At 44.7% G+C, this 26,830-nt stretch overlaps 1 protein-coding gene across 1 annotated transcript in view; it reads left to right on the forward strand.

The window, feature by feature from the left end:
* The first annotated feature begins 12,678 nt into the window (after positions 1-12,678).
* The window catches only part of cers2b (ceramide synthase 2b), a 54,156-nt gene continuing 40,004 nt past the window's right edge, over positions 12,679-26,830 (forward strand). Inside the window, exon 1 of the mRNA XM_083761118.1 lies at positions 12,679-13,278. The gene's annotated coding sequence lies outside the window, so the exon portion shown is untranslated. The remainder of the gene's footprint in view (positions 13,279-26,830) is intronic.

Here is a 26,830-nt window from a genome sequence, read left to right on the forward strand (position 1 = left end):
CCTCAAAACCCAGACGTTTTTATTAGGCAAAAACACAAGCAGACACAATTGGGAAGTGGAACACTATAAACATTGAAGCATGATAAATTACCTTTGTGGAGTGTATATTGGCTCAAATTGGTATCCCGACTGGAACACTGCTGGGGAGACGGAGGGGGAGACCCCTGTTACTGAACTCAACACAATGTAGAGTTCTGACTTTTTTAACAAAGAACCTTTTTTTAAAACAAGGAAATATCACCAACACCATCATTAAATTCAATTGAGTTTAATGATGAACGAGTTAAATTTACACTGATACACAAACGTGTGTAGGAGCATTCTTCTCATGGTTCACGATGAGATGGAGAGACTCCTGAAAGAAATCAAATCACGAGATGTGTTTTTAATTTAAAATGTAAAACTGATCTGAGGTTCACAAAAACGTCACACCCTCACCGATGACGACGACGACTCGTCACGCAAATGATCTCGGTGGGAAGAACCGTGATTGGTTCGACAGAGTGCGTCTCGTGACGCTGTGATTGGACGCGAGAAAAACCCTATAGCTCTGACGTCATCACAGCGACGTCATCACGGTGTGATGTCATCGCGAACCTTTGACCTGGAGTCTCTGAGGTCAGACGGAGACTCGAGCTTAATGTGTCTAGAAATAGAACACAATATAGAAATACAAAAACTCTACTCTATTATGCTACGCTCGTCTCTGCTGCACACTGTGTGTGTGTGTGTGTGTGCGCGCGTGTGTTCGTGTGTACGTGCGTGCGTGCGCATATGTTTGCGTGTGTACACGTACATGTTTTGCGCACACACATGCACACACACACACACAGTGGAGTGCAGCAGAGTGATGTATATATATACTGTATGTCAGCTATGTATTTTAATGTGTATAATATTGAAGTCGTGTATGTTCTGTATGTCTGTCTGTTCATCACATCTATTCGCCTTATCTTACTATCACACCCCCTGTGAGCCTGTCGTTGGACCTGTCCAATTGATCTGTGTGCGTGTGTGTGTGTGTGTGTGTGTGCGTCCATGCGTGCGCAAGTGCATGTGAAAGTGTGTTCACTCACACGGGAGGCAAAGATATTTTTGTGCAATTACATACAAAGGCATTGCTAAGACGTGCATAGATAGAAGGCCGCGCAACAGCCGACGCGAATGAATACATGAATGAATTTCACCTCATTCGCTAAAGTTTAACCCATTCTGACCTGAGATCAGATTCATAACGAGGTTTCCACTGGACACACACTGGTCTGATGAACCCATTCTGACCTGAGATCAGATTCTAAAAATGTCAGTCGTTCTTTGATTTTTCAAAAATAGCAGACCTACAAGCTCGTATCGCGCCACCGAGTGACATGAGCTTGTAGATCTGCTATTTTTAAATAGCTAAAGCATAACATGATGCTAACACCAGACTGGGTGCCCGGTCAGAATGGGCTAAATATCCCAACTTGATCCCAAGATTCACTTCACCGTTCACATCTATATTTGTGAACATTTCTTGGATTTTGACGCACCTATATTCAGTGTTGGAAAATGTACTGTTTTACCTAAGTATCTATACCGCAATATAGAAATACTCTGTTACAAGTAAAAGTCCTGAATTTAAAATATGCTACTAAAGTATAAAAGTATTGGCATAAAAGTTTACTTTAGAGTTACAAACGAGCTTCAGTTTATAACTCTGAGCATGCAAAAATGCTGTTTGGACAACACTTGTTTCAACGTGAGCTCTTTGTTTATCCGATATCATTCATTAGGTCTCATTATTAATGCTGCTCCCGTAGATTTTAAGCTTTGCATGCTTTCACTTCATGCACTGGGACATTGGTTTGGTCGCCAGAAAGGCGTTCTGCGCCATATTTGCCTCTACAAAGTTTACAAAAACAAGCCCCTGAGTTGGTATTTGAGTCAACAAAGTGCTTTCTGTCTATTCCTGACGTCTTGCCTAGCGGAACATTCTCCTCGGTCGTCACAGGCAGGAGAGATGCCGGTAAAGAGGAGAAAAACACACAGCTTGACCGTAACATCGGTTGCTTTTAGTCGAGAAATAGAAGTGGTGGAAAGGAACAACGTATTAAGTAAACCTTTGAGGATTTTTGAGTGGTGCAACCACTCCTACATCCAGCAATGTCCGTGTACCTGTGTGTGTACCTGTATGTATGTATAAGTGAGCACGAGTATGTTACTTATTTATACCAGTAGGGGGCACCAGAGTGGTGCAACCACTCCTACAACCAGCAATGATCCTGTTGTCATGAGCACGAGTGGTGTGCGCATGCGTGAAATTGGAACGATACAGAGAAGAAATTGGACGATACAAATTGGAACGATACAGAGAACCAATAGACGGGAGTTGCACCACTCGGTTCACACTGGTGTGATTATTTTTTTAGTGGTGCAACCACTCCTATAGACAGCTATGTGTGTGCCTAGGTCTGTCCCTGGCTCTGTCCGAGCACGGAAATAGCGTTATAGCGTCTGTGTCTGTGCTAACACACAGACACACACAGGCCAGGGAGGAGGGCTAGTACAGTACAGTACAGTACAGTACAGTACAGTACCACTCAGTTCAGACAGGTCTGATTTATTTTTAACTTTATCGGAGTGTTTCCTATTTTTCCTAATACTTTTACTTCTACTCCACTACATCTCAGAGACAAAAGAAAAACTATGTTTTTCTCCACTACAAGTATTGGAAAATGTTAATTAATAGTTACTTACATACTAGTATATTACTAGTAGAACATACACTAACCACTTCAGCCCTATATACTTTGGCTATTATTTTCAAAGGCTTTTACGCATTTGTAAACTTGCGGAATGGGACATTCTGGCTAACTTTTGGTATACTCTATGTATATTTTGATGCCAATACATTTGTAATCTTTATACCAGACTTTTACTTGTAAATAGAGTATATTTAAGTGGTGGTATTGATACTTTCACTCGAGTAATACTGAGTAAAAGTGAGTACTTTTCACCACCACTGAGGAATAGATCATGTAGTTGCTCAATCTTGATTCATTTCACACAGACAATTGCTTGAGTATAACGGTGTTATTAGTATTTGTTTGGTACAGTTTCCATAGTAACCGCAGTATGTTTACAGCGATTGACGGCATGCATGAATAGGCAAGTAGGCGAACCGAACAAACGCGAGAAGAATTCGTCCCAGCAACCAAAATCATGCAAATGAAGCGACACAAAAGAATATACTTAGCCGCCTGTGTGAATGCACCTTGTGTGTGTGTGTGTGTGTGTGTGTGTGTGTGTGTGTGTGTGTGTGTGTGTGTGTGTGTGTGTGTGTGTGTGTGCCTGCCTTTTGAGTGTTGAATCCTTGCGTCTCCTCTTTACTTTTATATAAACAGAAGTGCTTTGATGATAGTAATTTATCTCTTATAAAAAGAACATATAATTTATTTTGTAGATGCAGTCTGAAAGGTTATACTGTTGATAAATGGATTTTATATGATTTACAAAGTTAAAAAAAAAGAAAGAAAAAAAAAACATGTCCCAAACAAAGTGTCATTTTGTTTTCAATAAAATATGAGAAAAAATGGTCTCTTGCAATGTTTCACCTGGTGTCTGTCTGTCCGTCTGTCCATACTGTACATCTTCAACCGCTTATCCAGAGTCGGGTCGCTCGAATCGAATCGCAATATAAATCAAATCGGCATGCGTGCGTGTGTGGTGGGGGATTTGTGTTACTAGTATAGTGCTTATGTGCGTATAGACCATAGACCATAAAAAATATGGACAAAGCGTTCTCCGGGTCTAACAGGAACGTAAAATGAGGCCTGTCAGTCCTTGTATTGTAAGTCGCCATCTTTCTAGATCCGTTTGGGCCCAGCTGGCCATTGGCTGGCCCCTTCTTCTCCGTTGGTTTTTATTTTGACTCGAGTGGGAGGGGAATCCCGATCATAGACTGTAACGGTAGCCACGCCCCTCAGAACATACGCGACTTTATGGTCATTTTTTTAATTAATGGGACCATAATTTTCCAAAAAGAATATTATGACATTAGAAATGAGACTTTAAACTAGTGACTGGAAGAAGAAAGTATTCATGACCATGTTTATTAAGGTAATACAGTCTAGGTGAAGTTGGGCCCAAATACATGGGCCTCTATGGAGCTATGGGTTTTTCTGGGTCCAATGACAGCGCCACAACAGGCCATTATATGAACTTTCAGGAAATCCCGATTTCCTCAGTGGCTTCACAAAATATCTGTCTGTCTGACTGCCCCCCTGGTATAGACGCCTGAGTATTTGTGTTAGATTAATTAGTTGTATCTACATTATCTATCCGTCTCGCATTGCCAGTTGTGGGAATTTTGCACCAACTTGAGAGCAAAATACCGATAATATCGAGTACACGACATCAGGACAGTCGTCAGTCGGTTGGTCTTGACAATGCCGGGGCTGCTTGTACGCAACCCACAAGCTGTCTGCCCTCGTGTGGTGTGTGAGTCTAGCTGCGATTATCCTCTCGTTTCCTAAAAATCCACAGTCTACATGTTTCTACAGAGTTTGAAAGGGCCCTGCGTACCACTGCTTTGAATTTGCACATATAATGCAGGAGGCAGCAGGACGTTGCTTTGCTTTGGGCGGCAACCGCAAGGTTGCCAGCTCGAACCCGGGCTCCCCCAGAGTTAGTGTCCTTTAGCAAGACACTGAACCCCTGATTGCTCCTGATGTGCTAGTTGGTGCCTTGCATGGTTTCCGCCGCCATCGGTGTATGAATGTGTGTGTGGATGGGTGAATGTAATGCACAATCTATGTAATGCGCCTTGGATAAAGGCGCTATATATATATATATATATACAAATGCACCGTTTACCATTTTGCTGAAAGCGGGCACTTCCAAACTCTGATGGCAAGATGGCTGCCAAATTGTCTTTTGGGTTTTGGGGAAGAGTTCTAACAAACAAACCAACTCCACCTCTGTGTGTAACAGAGTTTAGTCTAGTGGGTTCCATGCACTTACTCCATCAGTAATGACTTGTGTGACAGTGATGTCTTATTGGTTAGTGGGCGGCACCTCATTGAATAACACTGGCGTCCACGTTTAGAGTGGTGTCATTCTAACGTGAGACATACCCATGATGACGTGCTGAGGATTGGGTGTGTTGGGTTACACAGACAGAAGCTGACCAGATACGCCTTGTGTATTTTACCAGATTAAACTGTCAACAAAGAGAGAAGTCGTCTGGAACTTCATCATTACACAACACAACGCAGATCAAACGTTATACATCTGCAAAAACACCAAGGGCCTGAGGGTTTCCCCCGCACCCCCCCCCCCCCCCCCATTCCCCTCACTGTATAATGTATCTTTTCCCTTTTTTGCTTCCTATATGATGAATTCCTGTTCTGTTCTTTAGCTACATAGAAGTGTCTATTTGTATGTCTCTAAATGTTTGTATGTCTCTAAATGTTTTGATGAATTGAACAATGTGGACCCTGTTGTAAACAAGTGTAATGCTTAATTGGGTCGTCCACTCACAGTTAACCAGTCTTTGTATTGAGTTTGTGCTTAAAATGTACTGTACATTCTACAAACTGTTAATAAATATTTCAATCAATCAATCAAAACTTGCGCAGGGCCGGGGGTCAGCGACCCTGCCACCTATAAAGACCCTATAGCTACATCAAAGTTGTTTGATGCCTGTCGGAGAGGGGAGGCGGGGAAGGTGTTTGTACACACACAGACTTGCCTATAGTATCCCTTTAAGTTACCCATTCTGACCTGAGATCAGATTCACACGAGGTTTCCGCTGGACACACACTGGTCTGATTGACCCATTCTGACCTGAGATCAGGTGGCGCGATATGAGCTTGTAGATCTGCTATTTTTCAATAGCTAAAGCATAACATGATGCTGACACCAAAATGGGTGCCCGTTCAGAATGGGTTGAAAGAGCTTATGTGCTAATATCCAGCACAAAGAGGATGAAGTAAGCTATATCTATGCATCTGCTAAACTCGACAGTGTTCGTTCGACCACATGAGGGCGCCAGGTCACAATATACTACCTGACAAATCACAACTGTGTGTGTGTGTGTGTGTGTGTGTGTGTGTGTGTGTGTGTGTGTGTGTGTGTGTGTGTGTGTGTGTGTGTGTGTGTGTGTGTGTGTGTGTGTGTGTGTGTGTGTGTGTGAACTCTGTTCTCATATTGGGTGACAGTGCATTAAGGTGACAGCTATATGGCATGACTGTGCTGTATGTGCAATGACACACACACGAATGCACTCGCGTGCACACACACACACACACACACACACACACACACACACACACACACACACACACTCACTCACTCACTCACTCACTCACTCACTCACTCACACACAGGTGGGGGGGGGACTTCTGAAAGCTTCATGGGCAAAGATAATCAACTTCAAAAAAAATAAAAAAAAAAATAGGTCAAAATGACCTCTCAGTCATGCTAGTGTAATGTGTTTGTGGGTGTAGTCTCTGCTGTTTATCATTTTAATAACAGCTATAGTTCGACAGATGTTGGATTGTATAATATTAATTGTATTCACATACTTAAATTCTCATTATGTAACAAAATGAGATAACTTACAGAGAGTTTTACTGTGTATATAGAAGCTTGTCACGTGTTCGTAAAACTGTTCAAACAACGTCATAAAACATGATAATCCTTGAGAATGATAATAAAACACACTATCTCTATCTAACCCATTCTAGACGGGAACCCGTCTATTGAAATATAGCAGATCTACAAGCTCGTAGGTCTATGAGCTTGTAGGTCTGATTTTTCTTTTTTTTATCGTGAAAATGTGGCACAAATCTTTGAATATATATTCTTTCAGAAGACTTTTCATGTATTTCGACGTCAGGCCTAAATGGGCTAATGGAGGGAAACACGAACCACTGACTCGTCTGCCTCAATGGCTTTTTCATTAGGCCTGTTTATATAGCGTATTTATTATAGCCTCACTAATACGACATTAACCCCAATTCAATATTTGTAGCATATTGTCAACAGTAACATGCAGTGACTGACTTAACACAGCAAGACCACAGTCTGAAACCACCTCGTCAGGATAGCCTTTCCCAGCTGAGGCCTAGTAACCATTCTGACCTGAGATCAGATTAATACGAGATTTCCGCCGGACACACACTGGTCTGATGAACCCATTCTGACCTGAGATCAGATTCTAAAAATGTCAGTCGTTCTTCGATTTTTCAAAAATAGCAGACCTACAAGCTCGTAGCGCGCCACTCGGTGGCGCGCTATGAGCTTGTAGATCTGCTATTTTTCAATAGCTAAAGCATAACATGATGCTAACACCAAAATGGGTGCCCGTTCAGAATGGGTTAAGATGTCCCCCCACCCACCCAACCCATGCTTCTCGCACGTGTCTTTTTTTTCATTTTTCAATTTTGTTGGTTCCTTTTTCTTCAATGTAAAGCAACTTTGGGTCTATTTTGAGATGAGTGCCATAGGCCTACCATACTTCCTACTTTTTCTGTTTTGTATGTGTGTCTGGAGTTAACATTATACTCTAATAGAGTAGTTAAAATAGGCCCGGACAGAATTGGACAGTCTTGAAGACCACAAATGCCAGGGAGGATTTTCTCTGCCATGTCCGTGTCTGCAAATGATGTCTTCCCTGTGTATTTTTTTGTTTTAGAGGGGGAAACAATCACAGCATTCTGTCTTTAACCATTTGTAAACTCTTGGTTAAATGAACCCGGATGATTTGGGAGTACGGTGTGATGTCAGCATAATTAGGTAGGAGCAGAGGTCAACTATAATCTCTATTGACTGATTACTGACTAATGGACATGACAGAGACTTTGACCCCTCCTTTCAAACGGGCAGCAATTAACCTGTCACCAACACCCACTAGACAGTAGAAAGTAGTAGGGTAACACTAGCTGTCAGCCTGTCACCAACACCCACTAGACAGTAGAAAGTAGTAGGGTATCACTAGCTGTCAGCCTGTCACCAACACTCACTAGACAGTAGAAAGTAGTAGGGTAACACTAGCTGTCAGCCTGTCACCAACACCCACTAGACAGTAGAAAGTAGTAGGTTATCACTAGCTGTCAGCCTGTCACCAACACTCACTAGACAGTAGAAAGTAGTAGGTTATCACTAGCTGTCAGCCTGTCACCAACACTCACTAGACAGTAGAAAGTAGTAGGGTAACACTAGCTGTCAACCTGTCACCAACACCCACTAGACAGTAGAAAGTAGTAGGTTATCACTAGCTGTCAACCTGTCACCAACACTCACTAGACAGTAGAAAGTAGTAGGTTATCACTAGCTGTCAACCTGTCACCAACACTCACTAGACAGTAGAAAGTAGTAGGTTATCACTAGCTGTCAACCTGTCACCAACACTCACTAGACAGTAGAAAGTAATAGGTTATCACTAGCTGTCAACCAGCTGTCACCAACACTCACTAGACAGCTGCGGAAAACGTATAAAACCTTTATTCTGACAAAATATTCGGCGGCAGTGTGCAGACGTGATTGATATAACGTGAGGTTGATTTGTTTTTTTAAGTCCTCCGAAATTCACTCCAATATTCGCTCCGAAATTCGCTACAATTTGCACCAGTGTGCAAATTGTAGCCTTGCATAGCGTCGTAGCGATACTAATTAGTCTCGTCCCTCTCAGCATTAGCAGCATTTTGTTCCTGCAACGTCCCGCCCCATATTTGCATACTGGGCCCTGGTTGGTTATAGCCTGGTTCCAGACAAATCTGGTTGGCTCGTCACCACTTCGGCCGTGAAGTACTCCCACCATTGAGAGAGGCCAGACTGCCTGGAGCAATATGCGTTGCAAAGGCATGATGAAGGCTGGCTATGTGAGGCAATGTGCAAACACCTTTACGCCTACATGTTGCTGAAGGCTGGCTATGCGAGGCTATGTGCAAACACCTTTACGCCTACATGTTGCTGAAGGCTGGCTATGCGAGGCAATGTGCAAACACCTTTACGCCTACATGTTGCTGAAGGCTGGCTATGCGAGGCTATGTGCAAACACCTTTACGCCTACATGTTGCTGAAGGCTGGCTATGCGAGGCAATGTGCAAACACCTTTACGCCTACATGTTGCTGAAGGCTGGCTATGCGAGGCAATGTGCAAACACCTTTACGCCTACATGTTGCTGAAGGCTGGCTATGCGAGGCTATGTGCAAACACCTTTAGGCCCAGTGGCGTTTCCAGGATTTACATTTTGTTGTGCAGGCAAGAATTACATTTTGGGCAGGCAAGATGTGTTAATTGTCGTCTCCCCGCGCACAATCGTAGCACTAAAGGTTTTCAAAGAGATATACCTGCCAGACGAGTAGGATACAAAGGCTGAAAGGCTTGCCTTTATAGTTAACTTAATAGTTCTCAGGTCTTGTTTTGCCTTCTCTTTTTTCTCATCGTATGAATTTTGGCCAGGCAGAAAATGGATTTGGACAGGCGGAAGCCTGCCCTCGCCTTGTAGATACGCCTCTGTTTAGGTAGGCCTACATGTTGCAATATCAAAGTGATGAACACATCAATGCATTCCTTCAAAGTACAATCCAATAATATTGTGATTGTGAAATCATGGACCATTGTACCATGTACTTTTACGTGTTGGTTCTGTAAGTATATTTTGATGCCAGCACTTTTTGCAATATTTTGAATGTAGTATTGAATAGGCCTAGTATATTTCTATATTGTGCCTGGAATTGTCTTTTACTAAAAATAAAATAAATAGATGAATACAAAATGACCTCCTGTGTGTGTGTGTGTGTGTGTGTGTGTGTGTGTGTGTGTGTGTGTGTGTGTGTGTGTCCACTACAATTTGATAATTATTACAAATCATACATCAACCACTTCAGGCCTATAATACTACATACCTTTTGGCTATTTGAAAATAGCAGATCTACAAGCTGACAACGCGTTGCATCCAGTGTTGGGTCAGCTCCTGTTCCTTGGAGTGGTTGCACCACTCAGAAACAACATCAAATAAATAATTAAAACCAGTGTTGGGCTTTATTTTATATATTTTTTATAGAGGGACAGACAGTATGGCTGACAGGAAACGGGGGAGAGAGAGATGGGGGAGTGACCTGCAGTAAAGGCCGTCGGGATCGGGAATCGACTACCAGCAGTGGCGTGCACAGATAGACACTAGGGGGTGCTAGAGCACCCCCTGCCCTTTTGGCAATGTGCTCTAAAATAAATAAAATAAAAGAACTTTTCTTTTTATTCTTCATTTGTAGTGTGTGGACCATGCGGTGACATTGATCAAATCTTGATAAAAAAACGCTTCTACTATATTATTTAGGCCCCCACAATCTAAAGCTATATTTCTATGTCAGTGGTTCTTCAATTAAAAAAGAAATAGCAGACCTACAAGCTCGTAGCGCGCCACTCGGTGGCGCGCTATGAGCTTGTAGATCTGCTATTTTTCAATAGCTAAAGCACCTAAATGGGTTCCCGCCCCAAAATGCGCTGCACAAGGTGCCCTTTTTTTCACTTGAGCACCTGCCCCTCTAAATGTCTGTGCACGCCACTGACTTGAATAGACCTGTTGCTTTACTCCACTGTATACGTGCAGGTATACTGTACTATTGAATAACTATTCGAGACTCAATTCTTTACTGGAAAATAATTTCAAATAAATAATTAAAACCAGTGTTGGGGCGACATGTAGGCAGCTGACCCAACACTGGTTGCATCGTCACCTTGAGGATCTGCTATTTTCCAAAAGATTTTTTTTTTTTTTTTTTTTTTTTTTAATGTAGGCTACTTTTGAAATGGGACATACTGTAATGAGTATATGAGTATTGAGTTAGCCTGTATAGGCCTATACTTTTACTTTTGGTACTTTAAGTATATTTTGATGGCAATATACTTTTGTAGCCTAGTATATACTTTCACTCGAGTATAGATTTGGAATACTGGACTTTGACTTACTTATACACTTGATGTCATATTATGGACATCCCCCCCCCCCCCCTCGGCCCCTCCCTCCTCCCTCCGTGCACGACGTCACCGCCGCTCCACGTGCCAAACTGTCTAATCAGCGACTCACCACGAGCCGTCCGTAGGTCAACACACACACACACACACGCACACGCACACACACACACACACACACACACACACGACCTCGTGGAACCAGCATGTGTACGGTTTTATCATGTCCTTCTTTAACTTGATTGTATTATGTGAAACTAACTTGTTGTGCAGCTTGTGCTGCTGACTGTCTTTTGCCAGGACTGGAGTAGCACTCCCTGACCCTGTTCCTGTTGTAGTAAGTGAAAAGTGGTTTTGAATCTCAATAAAATTGTCAAATATAAAGGTGGGGGAGAGGGGTAAATATATAGACCTAAATATCTCAGTTAAATTGGCTTAAACTTAGCTCAGCTGGCTGAGTATTAGCCTATGAGAGCATGTATTTCAACTGCGTGTGTGTGGGTGTGTGTGTGTGTGTGTGTGTGTGTGTGTGTGTGTGTGTGTGTGTGTGAGTGTGCTTCAGCCCAGAGGAACACTCATGTGGTTGTAACGTCACAGTGTCCGCCCTGCACGCATGGCGGCCCCAGCCCAGGTCACGTTACACTCAGTTTGGTGACCCGTTGGATTCTGTGACTCCAAGATGTCAGGTCGACCCAGGAGGAAGTCACAGCCAGGTAGGCTACTGTAGCCTACTGAGGTTAACACATTTACACATTACTGTAGCCTACTGAGGTTAACACATTTACAGATTACTGTAGCCTACTGAGGTACACATTTACAGATATATGTTTGGTGTACTTACTTGTTGTAGTTGTAAGTAGTCGAGTCAATAGAAAAACTGTTACTTTGTGGATGAATCATGATTTAACCCATTCTGACCTGAGATCAGATTCTAAAAAATGTCAGTCGTTCTACGATTTTTCAAAAATAGCAGACCTACAAGCTCATAGCGCGCCACTACTTAACGAGGGACCGTTTTGAAGGAGTCAAGGGATTCACAATTTCGTATAGAGCGTTCCACATTTTAGTGGCAAGCAAAATGTATTTAATCCCTTGTTTGAGCCGAATCTGGGGTCGCACATGGATTGTTGAACTGTATGGACTTTGGTTTGTGAGTGTGGACTTCGTTGACATGAAGGAAGTATTTTCTATTTTGACATGCAGGTACATGCGTATATCTTTCTTCTTATAGGGGTGTAGCGAATCGTAGACTATAGGCCCAAGATGCTGTACTCTGTCGTCAACCCTAAGCCATTCCAACCTATCAAAATGGGCATGGTTGAAGAGGTCGGTTGGTGGAGTGGCCTCAGCCTAGGCCTATACATATAGCCTATAGTTTAATTTATAACATAATTTTGTCTTCATCAGTAGCTGTCATAGTTTAAAGGTTAAAGTCTTCTGTCTCGTTTCATTCTTGGATTAATTTATTTGTAATATATAATGGGCCTATAATAGGCATATATAATATCTCGCAATCTTGCAGCAGCGGTCACAGGATTCGACAGGTCACCAGTCTCACTGTAGCACCGGTACTCCCCCGTTCTGCTCGAGCTCCTCCTCTCTCTCTCTCTCTCTCTCTCTCTCTCTCTCTCTCTCTCTCTCTCTCTCTCTCTCTCTCTCTCTCTCTCTCTCTCTACTTTTCACTCCTCTCCTCTCCTCTCCGTTCTCCTCCACACCGGGCCGACCTCTCCTCCTCCTCTCCCCCGGTGAACAAGCTCTCCTCTCCGGGAAAAGGACCATAAGAAAAGACCCTAAAAGAACCAGCCGGGAGAGGAGACCACCACCAGCACCAGCACCACGGACTAATATGAATTAATCATGCGTTAATAAGAGCTATAGTAATACAAGTCTCGCGCTATCCCACTACCACGTTAGTTATATAGATTGTATATATTATTATTATTTTTTGTATAAAACCATGTTTTTACTTCTGAAGGGAAGATTCGGATGCAGAAGAAAAGAATGGAAGAAGTGATCCGGTCCGGACGGTTAACTTTAAAGTCCGGTACACAGCAAAGCAACACCTGGACCGGACTCTCGATCCGGACGGAACTGTGAAGTGAACCGTTAATACCGGACCGTTATTCAGGGTTTAACCGGATCGACAGGACGGACTAACGGATTTATTATAGGCTACTATAAGTGCTAACTGGACCGTTATAATTATATATAGCCTATTGTTGGGCTATACTTTATATTCTGTTTGATACTGACTGTGAAGAAGAAGAAGAGATAGTTCCAGCCAAGTGGTTTAGTCTCCGACACAACGGACGCAAAAAGTAAGTAGGCTACCGGGATTACCGGCGCTAAATCCGCTAATAGTAGTGTGAGACTGACACTGACTCTGTGACTCTGTGTGTGTGTGTGTGTGTGTGTGTGTGTGTGTGTGTGTGTGTGTGTGTGTGTGTGTGTGTGTGTGTGTGTGTGTGTGCGTGTATGCGTGTGTGTATGCGTGTGTGTGAGTGTGAGTGTGTGGTCAGGTTCGGTTTGAGTTCATATTATGGTCGAGCTCCGACCCTTTCACTTTACGGCTCAGTTATAATAATGAGAGAGACTAGAGTCCGTCTGCACCAGTTTGAACCCAAATCAATCTACAGTACTGTAACTTTCTTATTATACAGTCACAGGTCTATTATTTGGACCCCTGGACGGTCCCCGGGCCAGGCTTTGAGAAACACGTGGTCTTTAACCCATTCTGACCTGAGATCAGATTCATGCGAGGTTTCCACTGGACACACACCGGTCTGATTAATTTAAGCACGTGTCGACGTCACACATGAGGAGGGTAGTAACGTTGTGGATGCTAAATAATAACGTCCATCATGGGATCAGAGTCTCATCTCACTCTGAGATCTAGCCCCCCCAAAAAAACGTTAACTTTATTAAACCTGGTTTTTTTCTCCGTGCCATGTGATGTCCTTATAGTCAAAATAAATGGTCAATCATTAAGGAAAACAGACAAAATAACAGAACGCAAGCTTGCCGATTGACTAGGCTATAGGGCTTTAAGTGGTCAATATTTAAACAACTGTTGTGTTGCCGTTATAGCTGTCACTCTCATGTTTTTTTTGACTTTTGTCATTTTTTGGGAACCCTCTCTGAATCTTGTACATTTTTGTGTAGTAGCCTAAAAACAAGACACTGTTAATATCATGATACAAGGCGTCATGCTCGGGTTGCACTGTAAACCCATCTCAATAATAAGTTAACAACGTGTTATGTTTGTCAAGGCTAGTGTGTTAGTAGCTTTTGTTGTAAATGATTTGCTGCCTGACCCCGCCCATCTGGGGCCGTTGGGAAACAGAGGTTTGGCTCTTTCCGCTATTTCTGTCCGCCAGCTGCCGAGCTGAGCCGACTGACCACGGACGAACGTGCATGGTGTGGAGGGGAGAGGCAGCGCATGGTGTGGTTGAGGAGAGGCAGTGCATGGTGTGGAGGGGAGAGGCAGCGCATGGTGTGGTTGAGGAGAGGCAGCGCATGGTGTGGTTGAGGAGAGGCAGTGCATGGTGTGGAGGGGAGAGGCAGCGCATGGTGTGGTTGAGGAGAGGCAGTGCATGGTGTGGAGGGGAGAGGCAGTGCATGGTGTTGAGGGGAGAGGCAGTGCATGGTGTTGAGGGGAGAGGCAGTGCATGGTGTTGAGGGGAGAGGCAGTGCATGCATGGTGTGGTTGAGGAGAGGAGAGGCAGTGTGGTGAACATGGTGTGGAGGGGAGAGGCAGCGCATGGTGTGGTTGAGGAGAGGAGAGGCAGTGTGGTGAACATGGTGTGGAGGGGAGAGGCAGCGCATGGTGTGGTTGAGGAGAGGAGAGGCAGTGTGGTGAACATGGTGTGGAGGGGAGAGGCAGTGCATGGTGTGGTTGAGGAGAGGAGAGGCAGCATGGTGAACATGGTGTGGAGGGGAGAGGCAGCGCATGGTGTGGAGAGGAGAGGCAGTGCATGCATGGTGTGGTTGAGGAGAGGAGAGGCAGTGTGGTGAACATGGTGTGGTTGAGGAGGAGAGGAGAGGCAGTGTGGTGAACATGGTGTGGTTGAGGAGGAGAGGAGAGGCAGTGTGGTGAACATGGTGTGGTTGAGGAGAGGAGAGGCAGTGTGGTGAACATGGTGTGGTTGAGGAGAGGAGAGGCAGTGTGGTGAACATGGTGTGGTTGAGGAGGAGAGGCAGTGTGGTGAACATGGTGTGGTTGAGGAGGAGAGGAGAGGCAGTGTGGTGAACATGGTGTGGTTGAGGAGGAGAGGAGAGGCAGTGTGGTGAACATGGTGTGGTTGAGGAGAGGAGAGGCAGTGTGGTGAACATGGTGTGGTTGAGGAGAGGAGAGGCAGTGTGGTGAACATGGTGTGGTTGAGGAGAGGAGAGGCAGTGTGGTGAACATGGTGTGGTTGAGGAGGAGAGGAGAGGCAGTGTGGTGAACATGGTGTGGTTGAGGAGAGGAGAGGCAGTGTGGTGAACATGGTGTGGTTGAGGAGAGGAGAGGCAGTGTGGTGAACATGGTGTGGTTGAGGAGAGGAGAGGCAGTGTGGTGAACATGGTGTGGTTGAGGAGAGGAGAGGCAGTGTGGTGAACATGGTGTGGTTGAGGAGAGGAGAGGCAGTGTGGTGAACATGGTGTGGTTGAGGAGGAGAGGAGAGGCAGTGTGGTGAACATGGTGTGGTTGAGGAGGAGAGGAGAGGCAGTGTGGTGAACATGGTGTGGTTGAGGAGAGGAGAGGCAGTGTGGTGAACATGGTGTGGTTGAGGAGGAGAGGCAGTGTGGTGAACATGGTGTGGTTGAGGAGAGGAGAGGCAGTGTGGTGAACATGGTGTGGTTGAGGAGAGGAGAGGCAGTGTGGTGAACATGGTGTGGTTGAGGAGAGGAGAGGCAGTGTGGTGAACATGGTGTGGTTGAGGAGGAGAGGAGAGGCAGTGTGGTGAACATGGTGTGGTTGAGGAGAGGAGAGGCAGTGTGGTGAACATGGTGTGGTTGAGGAGAGGAGAGGCAGTGTGGTGAACATGGTGTGGTTGAGGAGAGGAGAGGCAGCATGGTGAACATGGTGTGGTTGAGGAGAGGAGAGGCAGTGTGGTGAACATGGTGTGGTTGAGGAGGAGAGGCAGTGTGGTGAACATGGTGTGGTTGAGGAGAGGAGAGGCAGTGTGGTGAACATGGTGTGGTTGAGGAGAGGAGAGGCAGCGTGGTGAACATGGTGTGGTTGAGGAGAGGAGAGGCAGTGTGGTGAACATGGTGTGGTTGAGGAGAGGAGAGGCAGTGTGGTGAACATGGTGTGGTTGAGGAGAGGAGAGGCAGTGTGGTGAACATGGTGTGGTTGAGGAGGAGAGGAGAGGCAGTGTGGTGAACATGGTGTGGTTGAGGAGAGGAGAGGCAGTGTGGTGAACATGGTGTGGTTGAGGAGAGGAGAGGCAGTGTGGTGAACATGGTGTGGTTGAGGAGGAGAGGAGAGGCAGTGTGGTGAACATGGTGTGGTTGAGGAGAGGAGAGGCAGTGTGGTGAACATGGTGTGGTTGAGGAGAGGAGAGGCAGTGTGGTGAACATGGTGTGGTTGAGGAGAGGAGAGGCAGTGTGGTGAACATGGTGTGGTTGAGGAGAGGAGAGGCAGTGTGGTGAACATGGTGTGGTTGAGGAGAGGAGAGGCAGTGTGGTGAACATGGTGTGGTTGAGGAGGAGAGGAGAGGCAGCATGGTGAACATGGTGTGGTTGAGGAGGAGAGGAGAGGCAGTGTGGTGAACATGGTGTGGTTGAGGAGGAGGAGAGGCAGTGTGGTGAACATGGTGTGGTTGAGGAGAGGAGAGGCAGTGTGGTGAACATGGTGTGGTTGAGGAGGAGAGGAGAGGCAGTGTGGTGAACATGGTGTGGTTGAGGAGAGGAGAGGCAGTGTGGTGAACATGGTGTGGTTGAGGAGAGGAGAGGCAGTGTGGTGAACATGGTGTGGTTGAGGAGAGGAGAGGCAGTGTGGTGAACATGGTGTGGTTGAGGAGAGGAGAGGCAGTGTGGTGAACATGGTGTGGTTGAGGAGGAGGAGAGGCAGCATGGTGAACATGGTGTGGTTGAGGAGAGGAGAGGCAGTGTGGTGAACATGGTGTGGTTGAGGAGAGGAGAGGCAGTGTGGTGAACATGGTGTGGTTGAGGAGGAGAGGCAGTGTGGTGAACATGGTGTGGTTGAGGAGGAGAGGCAGTGTGGTGAACATGGTGTGGTTGAGGAGGAGAGGCAGTGTGGTGAACATGGTGTGGTTGAGGAGAGGAGAGGCAGTGTGGTGAACATGGTGTGGTTGAGGAGGAGAGGCAGTGTGGTGAACATGGTGTGGTTGAGGAGAGGAGAGGCAGTGTGGTGAACATGGTGTGTTTGAGGAGAGGAGAGGCAGTGTGGTGAACATGGTGTGGTTGAGGAGAGGAGAGGCAGTGTGGTGAACATGGTGTGGTTGAGGAGGAGAGGAGAGGCAGTGTGGTGAACATGGTGTGGTTGAGGAGAGGAGAGGCAGTGTGGTGAACATGGTGTGGTTGAGGAGAGGAGAGGCAGTGTGGTGAACATGGTGTGGTTGAGGAGAGGAGAGGCAGTGTGGTGAACATGGTGTGGTTGAGGAGGAGAGGCAGTGTGGTGAACATGGTGTGGTTGAGGAGGAGAGGCAGTGTGGTGAACATGGTGTGGTTGAGGAGAGGAGAGGCAGTGTGGTGAACATGGTGTGGTTGAGGAGGAGAGGCAGTGTGGTGAACATGGTGTGGTTGAGGAGAGGAGAGGCAGTGTGGTGAACATGGTGTGGTTGAGGAGGAGAGGCAGTGTGGTGAACATGGTGTGGTTGAGGAGAGGAGAGGCAGTGTGGTGAACATGGTGTGGTTGAGGAGAGGAGAGGCAGTGTGGTGAACATGGTGTGGTTGAGGAGAGGAGAGGCAGTGTGGTGAACATGGTGTGGTTGAGGAGAGGAGAGGCAGTGTGGTGAACATGGTGGGCCAATGTGCAGAAAAACCTTTTCAAAATATGTGTCTAAAAAGAGTGTACTCATTTTATTTGATTATTATTTTCTTCATATTGCACTGACAGCACCATTTGTTTAATTGTTTTGAAGGCAAGTTGAGGCTACAATAAAGATGCCTGTCAAAATTCCTGAACATGTTTTATTGTTCCACTACATTTCATAATGTTAGGAGGGGGTTGTGTTTTCTCTTACTGTGCGACAGAACAAAAAACCTTCTTTTAAATCGTTTTTTATATTATTATTTTTTAAAGTAAAGTAAAGTAAAGTAAAGTAAAGTAGTTACTTTCATAATTTCATGTAAAGTAAAGTAACAAATTGCTTTTTTAGATAAGTAACGATAACTATAATTCCTTACTTTTTAAAAGTAACTTCCCCAACACTGAGTACGAGCCCTGGGCTGTTCCTGGGGCTCTGGATGTTCCGGGGACCCCCAGGGAGGGACCCCCAGGGAGGGACCCCCACACGGACCCCCCGGTTTGCCGCACAAGTGGTGACATTTGTACCTGCCTGCCTGCTTGCTCGAGTGGATAAATTGAATCTTGACCATCATGTCAAAACTCGTGTCAGATTCTGTGTGTCTAGGTGAGACGTGACCTTTGACACTGGTCATCTAAATGTCTCAATAGAAGAGCAGGGAGTCCAAATACAACAAAACCAATTGTATAAGTTCTGTTGTATTAACATACTCTACCACATACATGGGCAACTGGCGGCGCGGGGGCCACATGCGGCCCCCACCTTCACTTAACCCATTCTGACCTGAGATCAGATTCTAAAAATGTCTATTACATCCTGACAGTTTCATTATTAACCCATTCTGACCTGAGATCAGATTCTAAAAGTGTCTTCGATTTTTCAAAAATAGCAGACCTACAAGCTCGTATCGCGCCACTCGGTGGCGCGATATGAGCTTGTAGATCTGCTATTTTTCAATAGCTAAAGCACAACATGATGCCAACACCAAAATGGGTGCCCGGTCAGAATGGGTTAATGTGGCCCTTAGGTTAATATCAGAATACTGATATAATATTGGTTTCACTAGTATTAGTAGCTCAATGCTCAACACAAGTATAGCCTAATTAAAGGCATTTGAAAATTACATAAAAAATGTCAATCTTCAGGATTCCAATTCAAACATAGCGAAAATTATTCAAGAATTCAATTCGAATATAGCAAAAAATAGCAGATCTACAAGCTAAAAATGCGCCGCAGTGCGACGCGTTTTTGAGCTTTTGAGCTTGTTTTGAGCTTTTGAGCTTGTAGCTCTGGAGTGAGTGTGGAAATATAGTGGCCCTCTCCATCATCAACGTTTCCCACCCCTGCTCTACCACACAGATTGGACAGAATCACACGTTATTCTATGTACTGGGGGGACATCAGCGTAAGTTAAGGCCATATAACCACGTGACGCTGTCGGCTTGGACTAATTAACTACACATTATGTAACACATGTTATGAGACAAGGCGCTGTCAGTCTTGCCTGTCACATACTATCAGAAGAACCAAAAACACAATGCAATCCCTCTCTCTCAATCAGTGTACTGTAGATATGGTGTCCTAGTGCAGAAGGTCAGTTTTAGGGCTGTTTTTAATGGTGAATAAGAATGCACACAATGCCTATGTGTAGCTTTGTGTAGCCCGAGTTTGAATCGGGTCTCTCTATCTTAGACTTAGACTCCATCATGGCCCATAGCACTTACCCTACCCCCTTAGATAGCACTTCTGTAGACTTAGATAGCATCTGATACAGACTTATAGCATGTTATGTAGACGGCACTATAATTGCATTGTATATAGTCATAGCACGCCATAGTACATATGTATAGCATAGTAGTATATATATATAGTTTATATGTATAGTCTCATAATATAGATATTCCACTGTTACTTTCTTAGCTTACGCATGTTTTATGATAAATGCTTTTGTGATGTATTCCCATGCTTTTGTTCTTGATTATTGTAAGTCGCTCTGGATTAAGAGCGTCTGCTAAATGCCTAAATTGTAATTGTAATTGTATCTTGTATCTTGTATCTGTCTGTCAGACCATAGTGCTGCTCCAGCACCTGCCCTTTTGCCCTCTGGACAGCAAAGTGTCCTTTTGAAAGTTATTTTCTTAACCCGTTTAGACATTCTTCTGAAAAACCCATGTTTCTATGTCAGTGGTTCTCTATATTTCATCTCAAGGACCCCCAGAATAATTGGCCGCCGACCCCCATCTGAAAATATGTTGTTCCAGGGACACCCCAAAGAAGCAAAGATTTGAGTTAAAAACGTTGGCTCTGAAAGAATGTATATTCAAAGATTTGCACTACATTTTCACGATTTTTCAAAAATAGCAGACCTACAAGCTCGTAGGCCGGCACTCGGTGCCGCGCTATGAGCTTGTAGATCTGCTATTTTTCAATAGCCAAAGTGCAACATAATGCTTGGAACCAAAAGGGGTTCCCGCCCAGAATGGGTTAATGTATTTTTGTTTTGTACAGTGTACAGTATATGTGGCCCATGGTGACATCGATCAATTCTGGATTAAAAGAGTCTATTAGACTCTCTTAATCCAGAATTGATAGATTTTGGGGGCATAAGTAATATATTAAATATATTACTTATGCCCCCAAAATCTATAAATCTCACACACTATTATTAATATAAGGCAGCCGGCGGATCCACGCTCTGCACAAGGTGCCCTGCTTTTTTCACTTGAGCACCTGCCCCTCAAAATATCTGTTCACTGCACGCCACACGGGCATAGCTTTCGTCAAGGGAAAGGTTAGGGTTTATAGGATACTAATGATACTAATGATATACTGTAATTAAGGTTCATGTTCTATTTTTAAGTGGTGCAACCACTTCCTTAACCCATTCTGAACGGGCACCCATTTTGGTGTCAGCATCATGTTATGCTTTAGCTATTTAAAAATAGCAGATCTACAAGCTCATATCGCGCCACCGAGTGGCGCGATACGAGCTTGTAGGTCTGCTATTTTTGAAAAATCGACATTTTTTTTAATCTGATCTCAGGTCAGAATGGGTTCATCAGACCAGTGTGTGTCCGGTGGAAACCTCGTATGAATCTGATCTCAGGTCAGAATGGGTTAAGTAGCTTTGTGTGTGTGTGTGTGTGTGTGCCTGCCTGGTTGGTTGTTTATATTTGTATTATTATAATTATAATTATTATTATTATATTAGTATTTCCAGTGAGCCAACATCATGCACAATATAACAGAGTAGACGATAGCAGCACCCTGACTCTGTTTGACCTATAGTGCTGTGTTCTGAAGTGTCATAACATGCAGCACATGCTGTACCATTGTCACTTCAATGCACTATAGCTGTCACTCAATATGAGAGCAGTGTTCACAGCCTTCACTGTTGCACTTCTACTGTTGCTTTTCTGTGATTATTTTGTGAATGATGCAGGACAACAGCAGTAGCTGTGTGTGTGTGGGGTGAGTTTAGTGAACGATAAGGGGACGTCGCAGGACAACAGCAGTAGCTGTGTGGGGTGAGTTTAGTGAACGATAAGGGGACGTCTCAGGACAACAGCAGTAGCTGTGTGGGGTGAGTTTAGTGAACGATAAGGGGACGTCTCAGGACAACAGCAGTAGCTGTGTAGGGTGAGTTTAGTGAATGATAAGGGGACGTCTCAGGACAACAGCAGTAGCTGTGTGGGGTGAGTTTAGTGAATGATAAGGGGACATGGCAGCAGGACAACAGCAGTAGCTGTGTGGGGTGAGTTTAGTGAACGATAAGGGGACGTCTCAGGACAACAGCAGTAGCTGTGTGGGGTGAGTTTAGTGAACGATAAGGGGACGTTGCAGGACAAAAGCAGTAGCTGTGTGGGGTGAGTTTAGTGAACGATAAGGGGACGTTGCAGGACAAAAGCAGTAGCTGTGTGGGGTGAGTTTAGTGAATGATAAGGGGACGTCGCAGGACAACAGCAGTAGCTGTGTGGGGTGAGTTTAGTGAATGATAAGGGGACGTTGCAGGACAAAAGCAGTAGCTGTGTGGGGTGAGTTTAGTGAATGATAAGGGGACGTCGCAGGACAACAGCAGTAGCTGTGTGGGGTGAGTTTAGTGAATGATAAGGGGACGTCGCAGGACAACAGCAGTAGCTGTGTGGGGTGAGTTTAGTGAATGATAAGGGGACGTTGCAGGACAACAGCAGTAGCTGTGTGGGGTGAGTTTAGTGAACGATAAGGGGACGTTGCAGGACAACAGCAGTAGCTGTGTAGGGTGAGTTTAGTGAATGATAAGGGGACATTGCAGCAGGACAAAAGCAGTAGCTGTGTGGGGTGAGTTTAGTGAACGATAAGGGGACGTTGCAGCAGGACAACAGCAGTAGCTGTGTGGGGTGAGTTTAGTGAACGATAAGGGGACGTCACAGGACAACAGCAGTAGCTGTGTGGGGTGAGTTTAGTGAATGATAAGGGGACGTCACAGGACAACAGCAGTAGCTGTGTGGGGTGAGTTTAGTGAACGATAAGGGGACGTCACAGGACAACAGCAGTAGCTGTGTGGGGTGAGTTTAGTGAATGATAAGGGGACGTTGCAGGACAACAGCAGTAGCTGTGTGGGGTGAGTTTAGTGAATGATAAGGGGACGTTGCAGGACAACAGCAGTAGCTGTGTGGGGTGACTTTAGTGAATGATAAGGGGACGTTGCAGCAGGACAACAATCAGTAGCTGCGCAGTGCGCATTGATACAACGTCAAACTGGTGTTTTTCCTCCGAAAGCCATGGTTCCATTTCAACCTTCATATGTCCCGCCTACCTGTTCAGGAGGATAGGAGACTGTCCAGACTGAGTAGCACGCGAATCAGCCTGGAACCCAGCTAGGCTAATGCTCTATACACCATGTGCATAAAGCCAAGTCAACTTCCTGTACTGACCTCATGCAGTCGTTATAGTGTAGTCTATATCCATGTAGTTCACATGCACGCATGCACGCACGCATGCACGCACGCATGCACGCACACACACACGCATGCACTCACACACGCACAGTTTAGGTCCGAAACTGGGGTGACACACTGGCATTTTCAGGGCCTCCCTGGCCTGAAAGTGGTTCACTGCGTGAGTGTGTGTGTGTGTGTGTGTGTGTGTGTGTGTGTGTGTGTGTGTGTGTGTGTGTGTGTGTGTGTGTGTGTGTGTGTGTGTGTGCGTGTGCGTGTGTGTGTGCGTGTGCGTGTGTGGGTGAGTGGGTGTGTTTGACATGTGTGCACCAGAGAAGGCACTAAAATATATTTCAGAAGCATTTGAATGCTGTGTGCGCTGGCAAGTCGCCAACATGCCTGTCTTAGTGTCTTGAGAGACAGGCATGTCTATATGTATATATAACTAAATATACATGGCATGGATGCACCTGGGACGTATCCTCAGTGATGTATCCTGAGGTCAACGGGGTTTCATCTGGGACGTGTCCTCAGTGATGTATCCTGAGGTCAACGGCGTTTCATCTGGGATGTGTCCTCAGTGATGTATCCTGAGGTCAACGGGGTTTCATCTGGGACGTGTCCTCAGTGATGTATCCTGAGGTCAACGGGGTTTCATCTGGGACGTGTCCTCAGTGATGTATCCTGAGGTCAACGGGGTTTCGGGTCTTCCAACATCATACGGTTACCCCTCACTCAGGCGACCCAGCCGGGGCCACACAATCCGTTGGAACTACTCCAGAACTACTAAGGGTAACCAAATGGACCCTTATAGATCTTTAACTGTCGATAGTGTAAAATTCCATTCCATTTGGTTTAAATTTTACGCTATCAACAGTCAACTCTCAGGGTGCTATGAATGTCTATCTATACATCCTGCAAGTTCACTTAAAGCTGTCTGTGAAATAAAGCTATAGTTTTGACTAATCATTACAAGTGGCTCTTATTTTGAAGAGGAAGAGGAAGTCTGTTGCGGTTGTAGACAACTGCCATGACAGTGATGCTGCAGATGTAAACAGGAAGTGGTTGGTGGATTAAACACATGCATTTACTGTAGCCAAAGTTCATATATTTACCATACTGTATGAAAACCATGCATCTTTGACTTAAACAATGTTGTACACACTTTGGAATTACGTTAAACATGGTGGAACCGCTATGGCGGCGGCATTAGGTGAGTAGTTAATTAATTGTATAAGTTTCACACTGGTAAAATCATCAACAACAACAACAGCTGCCCCCCAAAAAACCATTAAGAGGTAGACTACAGTACAGTACAGTACAGTAGTGTACTGTTACTGTCACTGCCTGCATGCAAGGATGTACTTGGAACTGTTTGGCCGCTGTGTCATTTTAATATAAACGTTTTTAGTTCATTGAAGTGGGTCCACCGTGCACTGTCTGTAGGCTACGTTGTACAAATGGAATTCACGTGAGTTAATGTGAAAACTGGCTTTGTAAGAGCTTGACATTAATTTAAGGCTTGTCATGATGTCCGGGACAAGTAATACATCTTTAAAAGTGCATTAAGAACGTACTTGTCCGTTGGACAAGTGACTCTTGGTTTCATGTATTCCAATTTCCAAATTCATAACTTCCTGCCGTCCGTGTGCAGCTTGTAGACAAGTGGAGATATTTTTTATTACTATACACACGTTTCCTGCCGGAACTTTTCAATGAATATGAAACTAGTCCCCAAAACGTCAGTCTGCTAACAGACAGGACCGATCTATGGCTGTGTATTTGGAATGCATGAATGTAAGAGCACAGATACATTCTATAGCGCTATAACCTTGAGAATATTCAAACATCTATTCACTAAAACCAACTTAATAACTAACTTAGTTGATTTAGTTTTAATGTTTAAGCCTATATAGGGGACAGACAGCAGACAGGAAAGGGCGAGAGAGATGGGGAGTGACACGCCGTTGGGGCTTGGGAGTCGAACCCGCGGCACGCCGTCCGTCCGGCCGGCCGGTCTGGCAGCCTAGGTGCCCAGACGGTTGAGCTAACCGTCTGGGCTTTTACTTAGTTGATTTTCTTTATTTTTTTATAACTTTGTTTATTGGTTTTTTCACAGAAGCATTATTTAAATACAGGAGTTGAAAAATAATAAATGGTGGCATTAACAGCTTCTCTTAAATAAACCCCACAATTATGACATGACAAGAGTAGACACATTGAATTTTCACCCCAAAGAAAAAAGACAACAGGAAACAAGACAAACAAACCTTAAATACAGGATCAGTAAAAGTTGAAAAGTAAAAGGCAGACAAAAACAGACAAAACAACAGTACACAACAACATCCTATAAACAATCATAGGTACTGTACATGATACATCCATAATCCGCATTACATCACAGCAATCCCATCACAGTATAGGCTACTTTTAAATCAAAAGTCCAGCAGACCTCACTCATCCCCAAGCAGAGACGGATTCAAATTCTGAATGAATTGAAAGAATGGACCCCATATCCTCCCAAACCTATCGGAAGAACCATTCAAGGAGAGTCTAATCTTCTCCAGTTTTACACAGTACAAGGTGTCCCTAATCCAATGAGTGTGAGAAGGGGAAGTACTTAGTTGATTTAAATGTATTTGTGTGTGTTCGTGCTCTGGACAAGAGTGACTTTTGTACGTACGGTGGGGGGCCACTGCAAGTAGGCCACTGCAAGTAGGCCTACTATTGGAAGTGATGAATCGAAACGTACGAAAACACTAAATTGATAAAAAATGTAATTGAAGATGATGAATGCGTTCTCTCTCCTGCTCTGTTTTTCCGAAGAGCTGACCCCCTGTTTCTGAACAAACCCTTCTGTACCTTTTGGCAAGATCAACAAGTGAGCTCTATGCACAGGAGTCTCATCATGAGACTCTCATGCAGCTGCTTAGATAGAACATAGATTCTGTCCAGCAGAACTCAATTAAAAAATGTGAAACTAATTAACCCATTCTGAACGGGCACCCATTTTGGTGTTGGCATCATGTTATGCTTTAGCTATTTAAAAATAGCAGATCTACAAGCTCATATCGCGCCACCGAGTGGCGCGATACGAGCTTGTAGGTCTGCTATTTTTGAAAAATCGAAGAACGACTGACATTTTTAGAATCTGATCTCAGGTCAGAATGGGTTCATCAGACCAGTGTGTGTCCAGTGGGAAACCTCGTGTGAATCTGATCTCAGGTCAGAATGGGTTAAAAGGTTGACTCCTCCAGACACGCATACACATACAGTAGTTGTACTGTAGATACGTCCTTGGCTGCAGCTGCTGCACACAAGCCCCCAGTGAGGCTATATAGCCAACGTTGAAGCTGCCACTATACCTACTACTGGCGAGAAGAGGAACTGCAGCACTTTCATGGCGGACGTTCATGACGTCATTTTTAGATTTCTCCAGTTTAATCCTGAGTTTAAGTTTTGTTGTGTTCAAGATCTGATTTTAGGCATGTTTAAGCCTCCAGGAAAATCCGTGTTTAGGTTCTTAATCCACAGTTTTTCATTAAAACGTCTTTGTCCTACTGTCCAGTTGGGATTGTGTTGAAGTCCAGCGCATTTTAGAGCTTCAATGCCATGAGCCATGAAATGTTGCACAAACCTTGTGGTTGTCTTTTTTCCATTGTTAATATTGTACCTGTGTTGTCCCAGCCTTGTACCTATTGTTTTACCCGTTTCTCCGACATATTGTAAACCACATTTGGTCCTTCTTCAGGCAAGATTCTGTTAGAAGAATGATTAGTTGTGCTGCAGCCCTGGTTTTTATGTGTTCCTAATGGTGGGCGTGACTAGTAGTCTGGCGGCCATATTGGCACCTATATACACCTCCAAATGCAGGGGTTCCCTTCCCAGAATGCTTGTTCTTCTGTGAAGTGGCTTGTAAATATTAGGTTGTTGCGGGGTGGTGTTTTGTGGGGGGCTTGTTTCTGAAGTGTTGTAGCTTA

The sequence above is a fragment of the Protomyctophum parallelum genome (assembly GCF_964188405.1).
Source record: "Protomyctophum parallelum genome assembly, chromosome: 3".
NCBI classification, from domain to species: Eukaryota; Metazoa; Chordata; class Actinopteri; order Myctophiformes; family Myctophidae; genus Protomyctophum; species Protomyctophum parallelum.